The following is a 14668-nucleotide window of genomic DNA, read 5'->3' as shown; positions in this document are numbered from 1 at the left end:
GAAAGTGAACTACAATAAATCAAGTATGGTTCCAACAAATGTGCCAGAAGAGAAGATGGAGATTTTAATAAATACTTTTCATTGCAAGAAGGAATCTTTTCCAGTCAAGTATTTGGGAGTACCCCTAGGCCTCCATAAGCCTACTGTTGAACAATGTTTTCCCCTTGTCACAAGACTGCAGAAGAAGATTGTGGGTTTGTCCACCTTTATGACTTTGGCTGGGAGATTATTGCTTGTGAAATCTGTCCTCAACTCTTTATTGATATATCTCATGGGATGCCTTGATGTGCCTGTTACCATCAAAACCCAAGCCATAAAGTACTTGAGACATTGTCTTTGGAGAGGCCCTGATTTGGAGGACCATAGACCTGCCATGGTGGCATGGAGTACTGTGTGTAGACCTAAAAATCAAGGTGGGTTAGGAGTGATTGATATTTTTGTCCAGAATAAAGCATTGCTTCTCAAGAACCTGCATAAGTTCTACAACAGACACAATATTCCCTGGGTCAATCTGATTTGGGAATCTTACTACAGCAATGATTCTCTACCTGGTAATAGCTGGCTGGGATCTTTTTGGTGGAAGGCAAACCTTAAGCTGCTTGATAACTATAAATCCTTGGCCAGATGCAACATAGGTGATGGAAAGAGTGCTTATTTTTGGACTGATCTTTGGCACTCACACTGCTTGCAAGACATGTTCCCCCACCTATTCTCATTTGTGAAAAACAAGGATGCTACTGTTCACACCTTTCTCCAAACTGAATACTTAGAGGACCTATTTCATCTGCCTCTGACTGTGCAAGCTTTCCAGGAATTTGAGGCTATAGAGGACATCTGCATTACTTTAAGGGCCTCTGATACTTTGGATTGCACAGATACATGGAGCTACATCTGGAAATATCAGAGGCCCATTCTCTGTGGCTAAGGCATACAAAGTGCTGATGGGAGTCAAAGTTGTGCCACAGCAGTTCAATTGGATCTGGAGTAGTTCTTGTCAGCCAAAACATAAGGTGTTCTTTTGGAGACTACTTCATGACAGGCTCAATACTAGAAATCTTCTGAGAAGGAAATCATTTCAGCTGGGCAACTATAACTGTGCTGTCAACAATTGCCCACAGGAAGAGACTCTCCAGCATCTTTTCTGGACTTGCCCTTTTGCTGCACAGTGTTGGGATCTGATCTGCCCTTCAAGACAGGCAAATGTTTCAATCATGGAAGCTTTTCTTGATCTCAAGCAGAAACTTCATGTTCCTTTCTTCATGGAGATAGTCATCCTTGCCTCTTGGGCTATTTGGATCTCCAGGAACAACATGATTTTCCAAGCAATTCAACCCAGCATTCAAAGGTGGAAAGCCATCTTCAGGGAGGAGCTCTCTCTTCTCAGATTCAGAATTAAAAAGAGCTATGCTGGAGCATACTGTTTTTGGCTGGATAATCTTGTGCTGTAATCCTTGTTTTTTCTTAGTTGTTTAGTTGTTTTTTTCTTTCCTATGTCTTTTGTTTTTTCCTTCTTGGCTTATCTCAAGCCTTTTGTACTCTGGTTCCTTTCTGGGACTTTACCTTTTTTTAATTAATATAAACAAAAAATTGCAGTGGGGTTTTGCCCTACTGTGTACAATCAAAAAAACAAGGGGGTTTTGCTTGAATGGCACTTCTGAAGATAATATAGTTCTCCATCGGTGTCATTGATCACACCGTCGAAGCAACGTCTACTAAGAGGGGACAATTACCGGCAACAGAGAGAAAACACAATCAATGCAATGCAACAATATGATGCATGAATATGACATGGCAAAATGAATGTGTTGGGCTAATGCATCTACAACCAGGGTGGTTTGAGCTCATTTGAATCAAAGATTCAAATACAAACTCAAGTTATGGGTTTATAAAATGCATTAACATGTTTTGAGATAAACAGCAAGGTTAAGTTGTTTAAACATGCATGAAACCAATACAGATGGATAGATTGGATTTTTCTATCATTTTTCATATATAACTTATTTCATTCTGAGCTACGGTTGAATTTCTATGATTTTTAGAAGTTTAGGACATTTTCTGAAATTTCCTGAATTAAATTAAAACAATAAAATAGCTTATTGCGTCAGCATGACATCAGTGTGACATCAGCAGGTCAACATGCCAGGTCCAGGTCAAACCTGACCCGTGGGACCCGTTGGTTAGTGACCCAGGGCTGGTTAGGGTCGCTGACATGTGGGGTCGGTCAAAGGGCCACGTCAGCATGGTCAATGCTGACACGTGGGGCCACTGTGATTAAATGAAACTAAACAGGAATTAACTGTGGTTAATTAAGGGCGTGGGGCCCATATGCAAGTGACTAGGGGAGTGATTAGCGGGGTCATTGGTGCTAAGCCGGGTTTAGCCGGAGTTAAGCCGCCGCCGAGGCCAGACGCGGCGGCGGTCGTCGGGAACGCTACTCCGGCGACCATTTGGGCAGCGGAGGGCATCGACGCAGAGCGCGGGCTCGTGCGCATCCATCGGTGCAAGCAGCAGCAGCTGGGGTGCGCTATAGTGATGGCGGCAGCGGCAAGTGCGGCGGCCGGAGCTCGGCGAGCTCGGGCTCGGCGTTGTGGTGCACGGGAGCAAGAATAGCTGGGTGCTACAGGCTCCTGCAGACGGTCTGGTCGCGGTGGCGCGCTCATATGCGGTGCGGGTGAGCTCTAGCTACGGCGGTGTCAAGGCCGGCGGCGAGGAACTCTCGGGCTCGACGGAGCCCGCAGTTTAGAGGAAGAAAACGGCATCGGGGTGAGAGAGGTTCGGTGTGGAGGCTCACAGCGAGGCCAACGAGCGCGAGGGCGAGGTCGGGGATGATCTGCAGCTCCTGAATCGACGGCGGGGATCCACGGCGACCGACGAGGGGAACGGCGGTATTGGCGAGGCTTTAGGGCGTCCGGCGTTGCGTGGCTCAGCGAGGGGGTCTAGGATGAAGTAGCGGAGCTTCTAGGCGCGGAGAGAGGTTGAGGAAGAGGCGGTGGCTATGGTGAACGACGTCGGTGGCGAAACAGAGAGCAGAGGAGGGGGAAGGGGTCCGGGGAGAGTGAGAGGGGTCAGGGGTGTGCGTGGCGTCGCGGGAGGCGGGCGACGAGGGGGCAGCCAGGCAGGGTGGAGGTGGTGCGCGCGCGGCGAGCACACGCCCTCCTGCCTACTGGCAGGAGGTTGAAGACGGTGCGGCGGCTGGGCTGGGCCAACTACAGTGCTGGGCCAGGTGGCTGTGCCAGGTAAATTGAACAGGTAACCTCTCTCTCCCTCTATTTTCTAATCTTTCTGGTTTTCTATTTCTTTTGTTTGTTTCTGCATTTAGTAAAAATACTAAATCATTTTATATATTCCTGAAATAAATCGTGGGCACTGTTAGAATTATTTCCAACAACCCTCAACCACTTCCAAAATTATTTGGGCATTTTAATATAGTTATAGCATTTAAATGCCCAAATTCAAATACTTTATGATTTAATTCAGAAATCCAAATTGATCTAGAAAAATGTGTACCATTTTTGTCAGAGGTGCTGGACCAATTCAAAAATGATGAACATTTCTAAAGGGCATTTTGGGATCATTGAAAAGATTTAAGTTTGAACCTAGTTGAATTTCATTTGTTGCTAGGGTTTATCATCCCCCATTTCAAGTTTTAGAGAAATTTAAACATGATGCACACATGAAGGGCTAGCCTAGTGCATACCAGAACTAGGGATGTGACAGTCACCGGTCGTCCGGTAACTGCCTGTGCGCAGCCACGGGTGTTTGGCCTTGTATCCCTTCCCACTTACCCTTTCGCCCACTTAGACTATAAATACCCCCTACCTCCTCCTAGTTAGGGTTAGCAAAGTGATAGCTCATTTTTATGTGAGCTTTGCTCCTACCTTCCTCTACTCTTGAGAGAGAGAGAGAGAGAGACCACCACTCCCATGGAGTTCAAGACCTCCATGTGAGAAGATCCTGCGGGATATATCGTCAAGACCCCTCTTCATCAAGACCTCCTCGTGAAGATGGACTTTACCTTGTATCTTTTCCTTTGTTGTTCATGTACCTTGTGGATCTTATGTGTTTGACTGTCTAGTGGATCTGTGATTCGACTTGTTCTTGACTGCTTCCCCTTGTGATTTCTCTCCGTTCTTCCCCGTGTTCTTCGTGTTCTTCGAGGGAATCCACTTCAATTGTGAAAGATCGGGCCACTAGGGTTCTACCCTACATCATCTTGGTATCATGAGCCACATTGATCACGAATTTGGAGCCTCTACTCCCGTTTTCTAGCCTTCTTTTGTTTGATTTCGTCCAAAATTTTGAAAATCCCCACCAAAAATAGCGTCAATTTTTTTTGTGATTTGTTGATTTGATGATGTTTTGTTGATTTTGATCCAGGGATTTGCTTGGTTTCAAGTGGATCTAGCATTTCACCAAGTTTTCCCATCTTTCATCCACGAAATCTCCTTAATTTTGACCCCAAAATACCCAATTTCCGCCCAAAATCGCGTCCCAAAACTCGCATCTCGCGTTGACCCAGACCCACCGGACGACCGCCACTTTACCGGACGTCCGGAGCCCCAGGAACCATCGGACGACCGGTACTTACCGGACATCCGACACCCCGACCCTGAGCTGAAACAACGGATTTCCGAGCCCGACCGGATGTCGGACGACTAGACACCCATCCATTTCCGGACGTCCGATACCTGTAGTTTCAGACTTCGACTAATTTGTGTTTTGCTCATAACTAATTCATCCGAACTCCGATTTTGAAGTTCTTTAGCTCGTTTTGAAGCTATTGACATCCACCATCCCACAAAAATACTTACAACATCATTTGACTCCATCAAATGTTCGCAACTTTCGCATTTTTGCCTAGGGCTTCCACGACATCACCCACATAACCACCATAGGCTTCCGCAACCTAACCCATTTTGTTCACCATGGCATTAGTGGTTGCTTGATTTGTGATTTGAGTCTCCTAAGGTGTTTCGGCTACTTAGGGACGGTTTCTTCTTCATCAACCACCACCATCACTTCCGCATAGGCTTGCCCACCATACACTTCCACCATCCTAACTTAACCCAATTTTGTTTGAGCTTGTTTGAGTTGTGTGTTGTGTCTCCTAAGGTGTTTCGGCTACTTAGGGACGATGACCTCAACTTCGACATCGTGTATAGTACAGCACCATAACCTCCACTTCCGCATTGCCTACTCGGATAACCCATCATTACATCACCACCACTTTCCGCTACCACCATTTGACATTTGAGATTTTGAGTTCACGGTTTTTCCGTTTCCTAAGGTGTTTCGGCTAATTAGGAACGGTTCAACATCAAAAACACCACCATTCATCATCACCACGAGGTCGTCTTCGACTTTGACTACTTCACCATCATCCGTCCGTGGCGTACAAACGAGAAACCCTCAACGACACCATTGTATATTCCCCTTGCAATTGCATTGATAACCCCTAGCCCATTTTGCGTTACTTGCCCATTGAGACTAGCCATTTGAGTATTGCTGGGCCATGCTACTTGTGCACATTAGTGAGCATCGATTCGCCCTTCCATTGCATACATACCATATCATATTTGTATCATATCATCTCTTGTGCCACAAGATTGTTCCCGCATATACACAATTGCTATCTTGGTTTGTGCATTTCGCATAAGTGGCCATATCAAAAAAAAATAGAATAAGCTTTTAAGCAAAGAGCTTGTAAGCAATAGCCATAGCATCATACCACATTGCATAAGATTGTCATATCTGATCATCTTGGATCAAACACCGGGAACCATACATATATAGCATACTTGGGATAGAAAGTTTGTCCATTTTGCATCTTATAGGTTGTGCACAAGTGTTGTATCCGCCTATTGAGCAATCGTGCTAGCGTCTCTCTTGAGTTGTGCAACACGAGCATTTTCGGTGGACTCCACATTTTGTGCTCATTCCTTGGTTGCACGACCCCACTTATCTATCCGTGTGTGAGTTTCCGTGTGCCACTTATTGCTATTGGTCTACTTGTTTCACTTGCGAATTTGTGAATATCTTTCAACATTATTGACTCTTGCTAACATTTTGCATTAAATTTTTGTGCCACTATCCTGAACGAGTTACTCCATAAGCTTTACTTGATTGGTGTGAGTGAACAAGTCCGGTACCAATTCCACTATTCTTTCATCTCACATTGAGTGAAACGGGATACATCCTCAACTTTGGGAAAAGGTAACTTGGTATTGTTTATCTCATTTCCTACTCACCTCTACTCGAGTCTTGTGATGGATAGGCAAGGCATTTGACCTTGGTTCTACAACAACAATGACGAGTTCGATGCCACGAAAAACTCCACCGACGCCAAGATGCATGCTCAAATGGAGGAGATCAAAGCCCTCATCAAGTCCTACAAGCGATCTTCCTCATCTTCGAGAAGACGCTCAAGAGCACATGCTTCCGAGCTACCATCTCCAGCAAGATCACATCGGCATCGACACCATCACCAACAAGAACGTGAAGGTCAAGAGCATAACACCAACAACCGCTCAATGACTTCACCATCTCCCTTGGCATCTCCGCCAAGCGACTTCAAGGCATCTTCGCCTATGGACATACGGCATCTTCTCCTGCAAGCACCTCCAGACTATGCTCAAGAGAAGCTCCCCAAGCTCAAGTCCGTGACTTCCACCAGCTACTACGACCTCGACATCGACCACACGATTCCTTTCTATGGGACTCAAGAACCCGAGGAGTATCTTGAGTGGGAGCGCTTAATGGATGACTACCTCACGCTACATAAAGTTCCTCCCGAAGATCAAGTGAAGTGCGCCACAAGGAACTTCCACGACTATGCGTCCACATGGTGGCTTCACACACCTTCGGAGACCTGCGACATGAGTTGGCCCAAGACGAAGAGAGCTATGCGGCGAGAGTTCGTGCCTCCACCCTACATGGAACAACTTCTACGCCAATTGGAGAACACCATCCAAGGATCCAAGTCCATCGACGTGTACTTCAAGGAGATGAAGAATGCCTTGCGATGAGCCTGCATGGACAACCCCATTTCGATGAAGTTCCACTTCATGATGGGATTGCAGAACGACATCTCCAAGACTATCTTCCTCGAGAACTTCAAGTCCCTCGATGACAACTACATTGGTGCTCTCAAGGCGAAACAAGAACTCATGAAGGCCAAGGCTTCTCTACCCCAAGCTCACTTCGCGACGTCCAAGCTCCATGAGAACGAGCATGAGGATAGCACCACCAAGATGTCTAAGCCCAACGAGCTCCAAGACGATGCTCCCAAGTTCAACTCCACCGCCATACCTCTTTGTGGCATTGATGATGCCGAGTCTACTTCAACTCTTTTTCAAGACGGTGCGGCGACGAGTACGACTACGGAGACCCTCAAGGAACAAGCTCTGGAGGCGTGCGACAAGGTGACGAGCAAAGGATAATGCTTCTATCTTTGGAGGCAAGAGGGATTATGTGCCATCTTCGGCCTTCATCCACGGCGACGATGACGAGATGATCGAGCATGGGATTTTCCCTTCGGTCATGGAGGAGAGCGATGATGTGCCATCTTCGGCCTTCATCCACGGCGACGATGACGAGACGGTTGAGCATGAGATTTTCCCTTCGACCACGGCGACGTATGATGATTTGAGTGACTTGTGCCACCATATTGAGAGTGAGAGTGAGTTCACCACTAGCCCCATATATGACGAGTTGCCCCAATTCCCATGTGAGGAGAGCCACAACCCCCACCACTTGAGTGAGATGAGTGACTCCACCATACGTGAGATTGAGTGCACCTACCTTGAGGGAGTGAGTAGTTGATAGGTCTCGTGAGGCCATTTGCATTTCTAACAACTTGACCTCTACCTCTATTGTGTCTTCTCATTTGGTGCTAGGTCCCATATATGATGACGCGTCGATTTGCGACGACTACATCCTCCCTTTGGACAAAACGATGGCCATGGTGGAATATGATGCACCCCCACATGGTTCCTTCAAGATGATGATATCGACCACCATTTGGTCTTTCCCACCTCACCTACACCACTTGAGTGGAATGAACAAGGTAACATAGGTGAAGGTGATGCTCTAGTCCCACTAGTGGACATTCGTGACATTGATTGCTTGCATGATGTTGATCCACCTATTTCCATGTTTCATGCTAGTGCGACTTCCCATGCGATGATTTATTGCCCATTTATGATGAGTATGATGATTGCCATGTGGAGTCTATTAGTTGTGATGCCATGTTACATAGGATTTCTTGTGATCATTCTTTAGGTCACATCATGTTTGACAATCCGCTTGACTTGTCATATGCTATGCATGAGATCAACAATATGTCATATTGGCAATCTCTTCGTAGTGACTATGCATATGCCATTAAAATAAACCCAATTTGCACATATGGCATAGATGACAAGCCCATGGTTCTTGGCATTTGTTTTTCTTCTGATGATATTGATATGCTCCATTTGCATCATTTATCTCATATGCCATGCCATGACCACCTAGCTATGGATATGCATTGTTTTGGATGTTGCCCATTTTCTCCATATGATGTTTACGATATTGCTCATGAGGAGACCCCCATAGTTTCCTCATGCGTTTTACGAGATTTTGATTCATCCCATTCATTGCATGATCCCAATAATTATGTGCACAATATACTACCCATGAATAAACATGCTATTGATGTGCCATATACTTGCATTCTCAATTTGTGTCCCCATCGTGTTATACACAATAACTATTCTTTCATGATGGATGACATGTTCTTATACCATGCATCAAATTTCTTTGAGCAATGCTTATCTTGTGCTAACTCTCACGTGCACATACACATCAAGATGGATGATGTGTACATTTACCACGCACACAATTTCTTTGGTTTGTGTCTCTTTTGTGTAGTTACCCATGCTTACTTTTCAACCTCACAATCCCATGAGTAATGATGACTTGGGATCCCATGGGCTGTGTTTTCCACCACTCTCTTCGCGCAAAGACTTCGCACATTCATTCTATATGGCCCTCACTTGGCTATGGGTTATTTTCCATTACATATTATATGCCAATCTTGCCATGTTCACTTTGCATGACATGCTTATTCATATGCCTTTGCCATGCATTTGTGACCCATGCTTTGCATTACACATGATGATTGATTCTACTACTTGTATGTGTATTTGCAAGCTTGGTGGAGATATTGCTTGTTATTACCATGTTCCATTTGTGACCCATCCCTATGATATGTCATGTGCATTGTCTATGCCTATTATTTGCTCACATGACATGATTGCCATGATTTGCTCTAATGTGTTGCATCTTCTCTCCACTAGTTTGCACGACATGATTGATATGCGTACTTATGTTCCATCACCAATGATTCATACTTGCTTATTTCATGCGGTTGATGACAACCATCCAGATGCTTTGCACATGCTTGTTATTGCTTCTTGTCATATATCTCCATATGTTGCCTCTATTATGCTAGATGACTTGCCATGTATTGAGCGCAACAATGATTATAGTCTTGCTCATGAGATTGCCCCCATAGCATTCTCACATATGTTTGCAGATTTTGACATATTTCTTGTGAAGCATGCTTGTCTTACCTCTTTGCACCATATACCTAGTACCATGAATATAGCCATTGTTGCATCATATTATTCATGCACTTGTTCTTCTAATGGTTATGTGCAAAAGATGAGAACCATCATGATGGATGATATGTTTATCTACCATGCGCATACATTATTTTCTTTCCTTTCTGCATGTGTAGGATACTTGGACTTTGTGTCAACTTCCACTTCACGCGAGTTGACCATTCGAACTCTTGAGAGTGAGCCTCATCCATTCTACCACGACTCGCTTCTACACCACATTTGCTTGCGCTTCGGCATTCTGAAGAATGCACAAGGACACGCCTTCAAGGTGACATCTTTCGTGAGCATGGATATTATGGATCATACTACTTGTGTTACTTGCACCATGAGACTTATTGGCCATCTTGGACCACTTGATTGCGCACGTGTTAGAGATCTTGCTTTGCCTTGCCATTTTCACATTTCCATGCATCATGATATATATGCCTTGTGTGTTGCATCCAATTCCTGGATTACTTGCTCCTATGATATGCTTGGGTGAAACAATGTCATTTCTTCACATATGCCATGTACCATTGCTTGTCACATGATTGACTTGATTGCCTCACACATGATGAACAATTTCTCTTTCTGTTGTGTTGAGTGCCATACTATCTCACTACACCTTATGCATGTTATGCTTGGATTGTCTTGCACTTGATCCATGTGTTTAGACACTTCATTTTATTTGGTGTTGTGAATGCTTCCTATGCCTACCATAGACCTTTCATTGAGCGCTTTGCCCATGTTTGCTATGACCTTGTGGTAGATGCTTATTCACTTGTCCAACATATTTGCATCACTACCTCACATTTACATGCTTGTTTCCGTGATGACCTTGATTTTGCTCACTTTATGTGCTTACATGCCATGTCACAATCCTTTGTCACACCATATGCTATGCTTGATGACGACACTTGTTGTGTGAATCACCTCTTGAATGCTTGGTTTTGCACTAACGCTAACCTCATTTGTTTTTCCAAGTGTTTGTTGTTCTTGCTTCTTTTGAAGGAATCACTAGACGGTGTGACATTGGAGAGTGCCCATTACGAGCTTGAAGATGATGAGTACTTGGTGAATGTCCACTTCTACACGGCGAAGCCATCTCTTTCCCATGGTGATTTGGTTTCCGATCCGAGGTCGGATCTTTCCCAAGGGGGGAGATGATGCGGAGCATCCTACGGACATCATCATGTCAAGAGTTCGTTTGGCAAGTGACACGTGCGACATCTACTTCACATACACAAAGGTGAATCATCTCCTTTACACGTGCTCACTTGACCCCTTCGAGGATGGTATACTATTTGACACTCCACTCGTGTGCATGCATAGGTACTGTCGGAGCTTCACGGACGACGAGGAGGAGTGCAAGCGCCAAGGATCACCTACACCATCCGCGAGGGAAGCGTGGAAGCGAAGACGGAAGAAGACGGAGCTGCGGAGTCTCCAGCAGCCGGACGACCGACGTGCCACCGGACGTCCGACAATCTACAGCCACCGGATGACCGGACAATGCCGGACGTCCGACGCCTGGAACTCCAGCCAGCCCAAAAGTCCAGCCCTACATCTTCCGGACGACCGGTGCCACCTTCACAGAAGGAAAATAGCGGAAGTCCGAAGACTTCCGGACGACCAGACGGACTGAGCCACCGGACGACCGGAACCCACCGGACATTCGGTACCTATCTGCGCACAGTTTCGGGCCCGAGGCCCATGTACCCCTTCACTTCGCCCCCATTTGCACTAAGACTATAAATAGACCTCCTCCTCCTCCTGGTTAGGGTTAGCAAAGTGATAGCTCATTTGTATGTGAGCTTTGCTCCTACCTTCCTCTACTCTTGAGAGAGAGAGAGAGACCACCACTCCCATGGAGTTCAAGACCACCATGTGAGAAGATCCTGCGGGATATATCGTCAAGACCCCTCACGGGAAGATCCGTCTAGGATATCATCGAGACCTCCTTGTATCTTTCCCTTTGTTGTCCATGTACCTTGTGGATCTTGTGTGTTTGATTGTCTAGTGTGTGTGTGATTGGACTTGTTCTTGAGTGTTTCCCCTTGTGATTTCTCTCCGTTCTTCCCCGTGTTCTTCTTGTTCTTTGAGGGAATTCACTCCAATCGTGAAAGATCGGGCCACTCGGGTTCTACCCCACAATCAACAAGGGACGATACATAGAGTAACCGATTCTTCTTCGTGAGGAGGTGACGGTGTCCTTGACTAGGGGGTACTCACCATGTCGTCAGCTGGATCGGGCCGAGGACCCCTATGGCGATTCACTAATGGGCCACTTCGGGCAGCCCATGCCGAATACAAGGAGGATTCCACAAGACTTGGTGATCAAGACAAGGACTCCTCTCCACCAATGTATTCGACTAGGACTCTTGTTATCCTAGGCCTCTGGTGCATTATATAAGCCGGAGCCAGGCTAGTCCATAGAGGACCATGACATTATTCATCGTACCCTCAGGTTTAGACCACAACATACGATCTCAGGGTAGATCAACTCTGTAATCATACTGTGACGCCCGGATAATTAAGCTACAGTGATCCCCCACTAATGATGCCACGTCACCTCCGTTACTATTGCTAATCTCCCGTTAGATCAAAACGGTCCAAAATTCAAATTCGAAGTTTGGCAAATAACAAAAGTTTTCAAAATATTAAACTAAAAATGTTCGGAGCGTGCCAATAATTGGCTAGATGTTTATGGTGAAGGAACCGTTCTTTTATAAAAGGCCTAAATTTTTAAAGTGAAATAAGACAGAAAAGAAAATAAATAAAGAAAAGAAAACACAAAACCAGAAAACAAAAGAACAAAAAAAAGAAATAAAATAGAAACCCCCCTCCCCTAGGCCGAATGGCCCAGCTAGCAGGCCAGCCCGCTGGCCCATCAGGCCCACCACCACTCCCCTTATCCCCTGGACCCCGGAACCCTAACCACTCCCCCGTCGCCCCACTCCCCCACTTCCCCCCCTCCCGATCCAGATCGGATCGAGATTGAGCTCGTCGCGCCAACCGCCGCCCTGCGCCAGGACGTCGCCGCCCGGAGCCCGCGCCACCTCATCGGCCTGCCTCCTCCTCCTCGCCGGCCTGCACCTCGTCATCGCGTCGCCGTCGTCTCCGTCTCCTCCTCGCCCCCGTCGCCAACACGTCGCCGTTGTCATCGCGTCACCCTCGTCTCAGCCCCTGTGTCGTGTCCCATGGCTGCCCTCGCCAACACGCGCGCGCTAGCACCGGTCAGTCACCGCGCGCCGCACCACCTGCTCCCACGTGTCGCCCATCCCCTACCGAGCCCGCCTCCCCGTGGCCTCGCCACTACCGCCTCAGGCAGCCGGCCTCGCCGTGCCCGTGGCCGGCGCCCCTCCCCCTCGTCAATCTGGGCGGATGCCCAATCGGGCTGGGCGCCAGCGCCCATAACCCGCACGCCCGATAGGCCCCCTATGGGCCAATGACAGGAGGGCCCCGCCTCCAGAACATTTCCATAAAAAAGAGATTAAAATAATAATAATAAAAATAATATATTAAATAATTAAATTAATTAAGTTAATTAATCCTAATTAATTAAGCTAATTAACTTGTTTGTTTAATTAAAGAGTAATTAGTTAGCTAAACCCTAATTAACCTAAACAGAGAATGACAGGTGCGTCCCACTAGACCCACACGTCAGTTTGACCAGTCAACACCTCTGTTGACTGCTGACGTCATGATTACGTCAGCAAACACTATTCTGGATAATGTTGAATTAAATAAATTCTAAAAATGATTTAAAACTTTAGAAAATCATATAAAATAAATCGTAGCTCACAGGAAAATACTTTCTACATGAAAGTTGCTCAGAACGACGAGACGAATCCGGATACGCAGCCTGTTCGTCCGCAGCACACCCCTAGCATATCGAATACGCAACTTTCCCCTCTGGTTCATCTGTTCGTAAACGCGAAACACCGGGGATACTTTCCCGGATGTTTCCCCCTTCGCCGGTATCACCTCTTACCGCGTTAGGGCACACCTAACACCGCTGTTTGCTTTGTCATGCATCATTATGCATCTGTTTGCATTGTATTCATTGTTTCTTCCCCTCTTCTCTCCGGTAGACTACGGGACCGACGCTGCTGCTGGTGCCCCGACCGACTACGTTTTTGACGACCCCTACTTGCCAGAGCAACCAAGCAAGCCCCCCCCCCTTGATCACCAGATATCGCCTATTCTTCTCTATACTGCTTGCATTAGAGTAGTGTAGCATGTTACTGCTTTCCGTTAATCCTATTCTGCTGCATAGCCTGTCTTTGCCACTACTGTTGTTACCTTTACTTGCAATCCTACATGCTTAGTATAGGATGCTAGTATTCCATCTGTGGCCCTACATTCTTGTCCGTCTGTTGTGCTATACTATCGGGCCATGATCACTCGGGGGGTGATCACGGGTATATACTATGTACTTTATACATGATACATGTGGTGACTAAAGTCGGGTCGGCTCGTGGAGCACCCGTGAGTGATTCACGGATTGGGGGCTGAAAGGACCTTTGTCCCGATGGCCCTCTGGGTGGATCTTTGTGGCGGAGCGACAGGGCAGGTTGAGACCGCCTGGGAGAGAGGTGGGCCTGGCCCTGGTCGGCGTTCGCGATTACTTCATAATAACACGCTTAATGAGATCTTGGTATTTGATCTAAGTCTAGCCACTGGCCTATACGCACTAACCAACTACGCGGGAACAGTTATGGGCACTCGGCGTCGTGGTATCAGCCGAAGCCTTCGTGACGTCAGCGACTGAGCGGCGCGCGCCAGATTGGACTGGAACACCTGCTAGGCTAGGTCTGCTTCCGGATGCCCACGCAACGTGCAGGTGTGCAATGGGCGATGGGCCCAGACCCCTGCGCCATAGAATTTAGACTGGCGTGCTGACCTCTCTGTTGTGCCTAGGTGGGGCTGCGACGTGTTGATCTTCCGAGGCCGGGCATGACCCAGGAAAGTGTGTCCGGCCAAATGGGATCGAGCGTGTTGGGTTATGTGGTGCACCCCTG

The sequence above is a fragment of the Aegilops tauschii genome, chromosome 3 (assembly GCF_002575655.3).
Source record: "Aegilops tauschii subsp. strangulata cultivar AL8/78 chromosome 3, Aet v6.0, whole genome shotgun sequence".
NCBI classification, from domain to species: Eukaryota; Viridiplantae; Streptophyta; class Magnoliopsida; order Poales; family Poaceae; genus Aegilops; species Aegilops tauschii.
Note: the sequence above shows the minus strand (reverse complement) of the source record.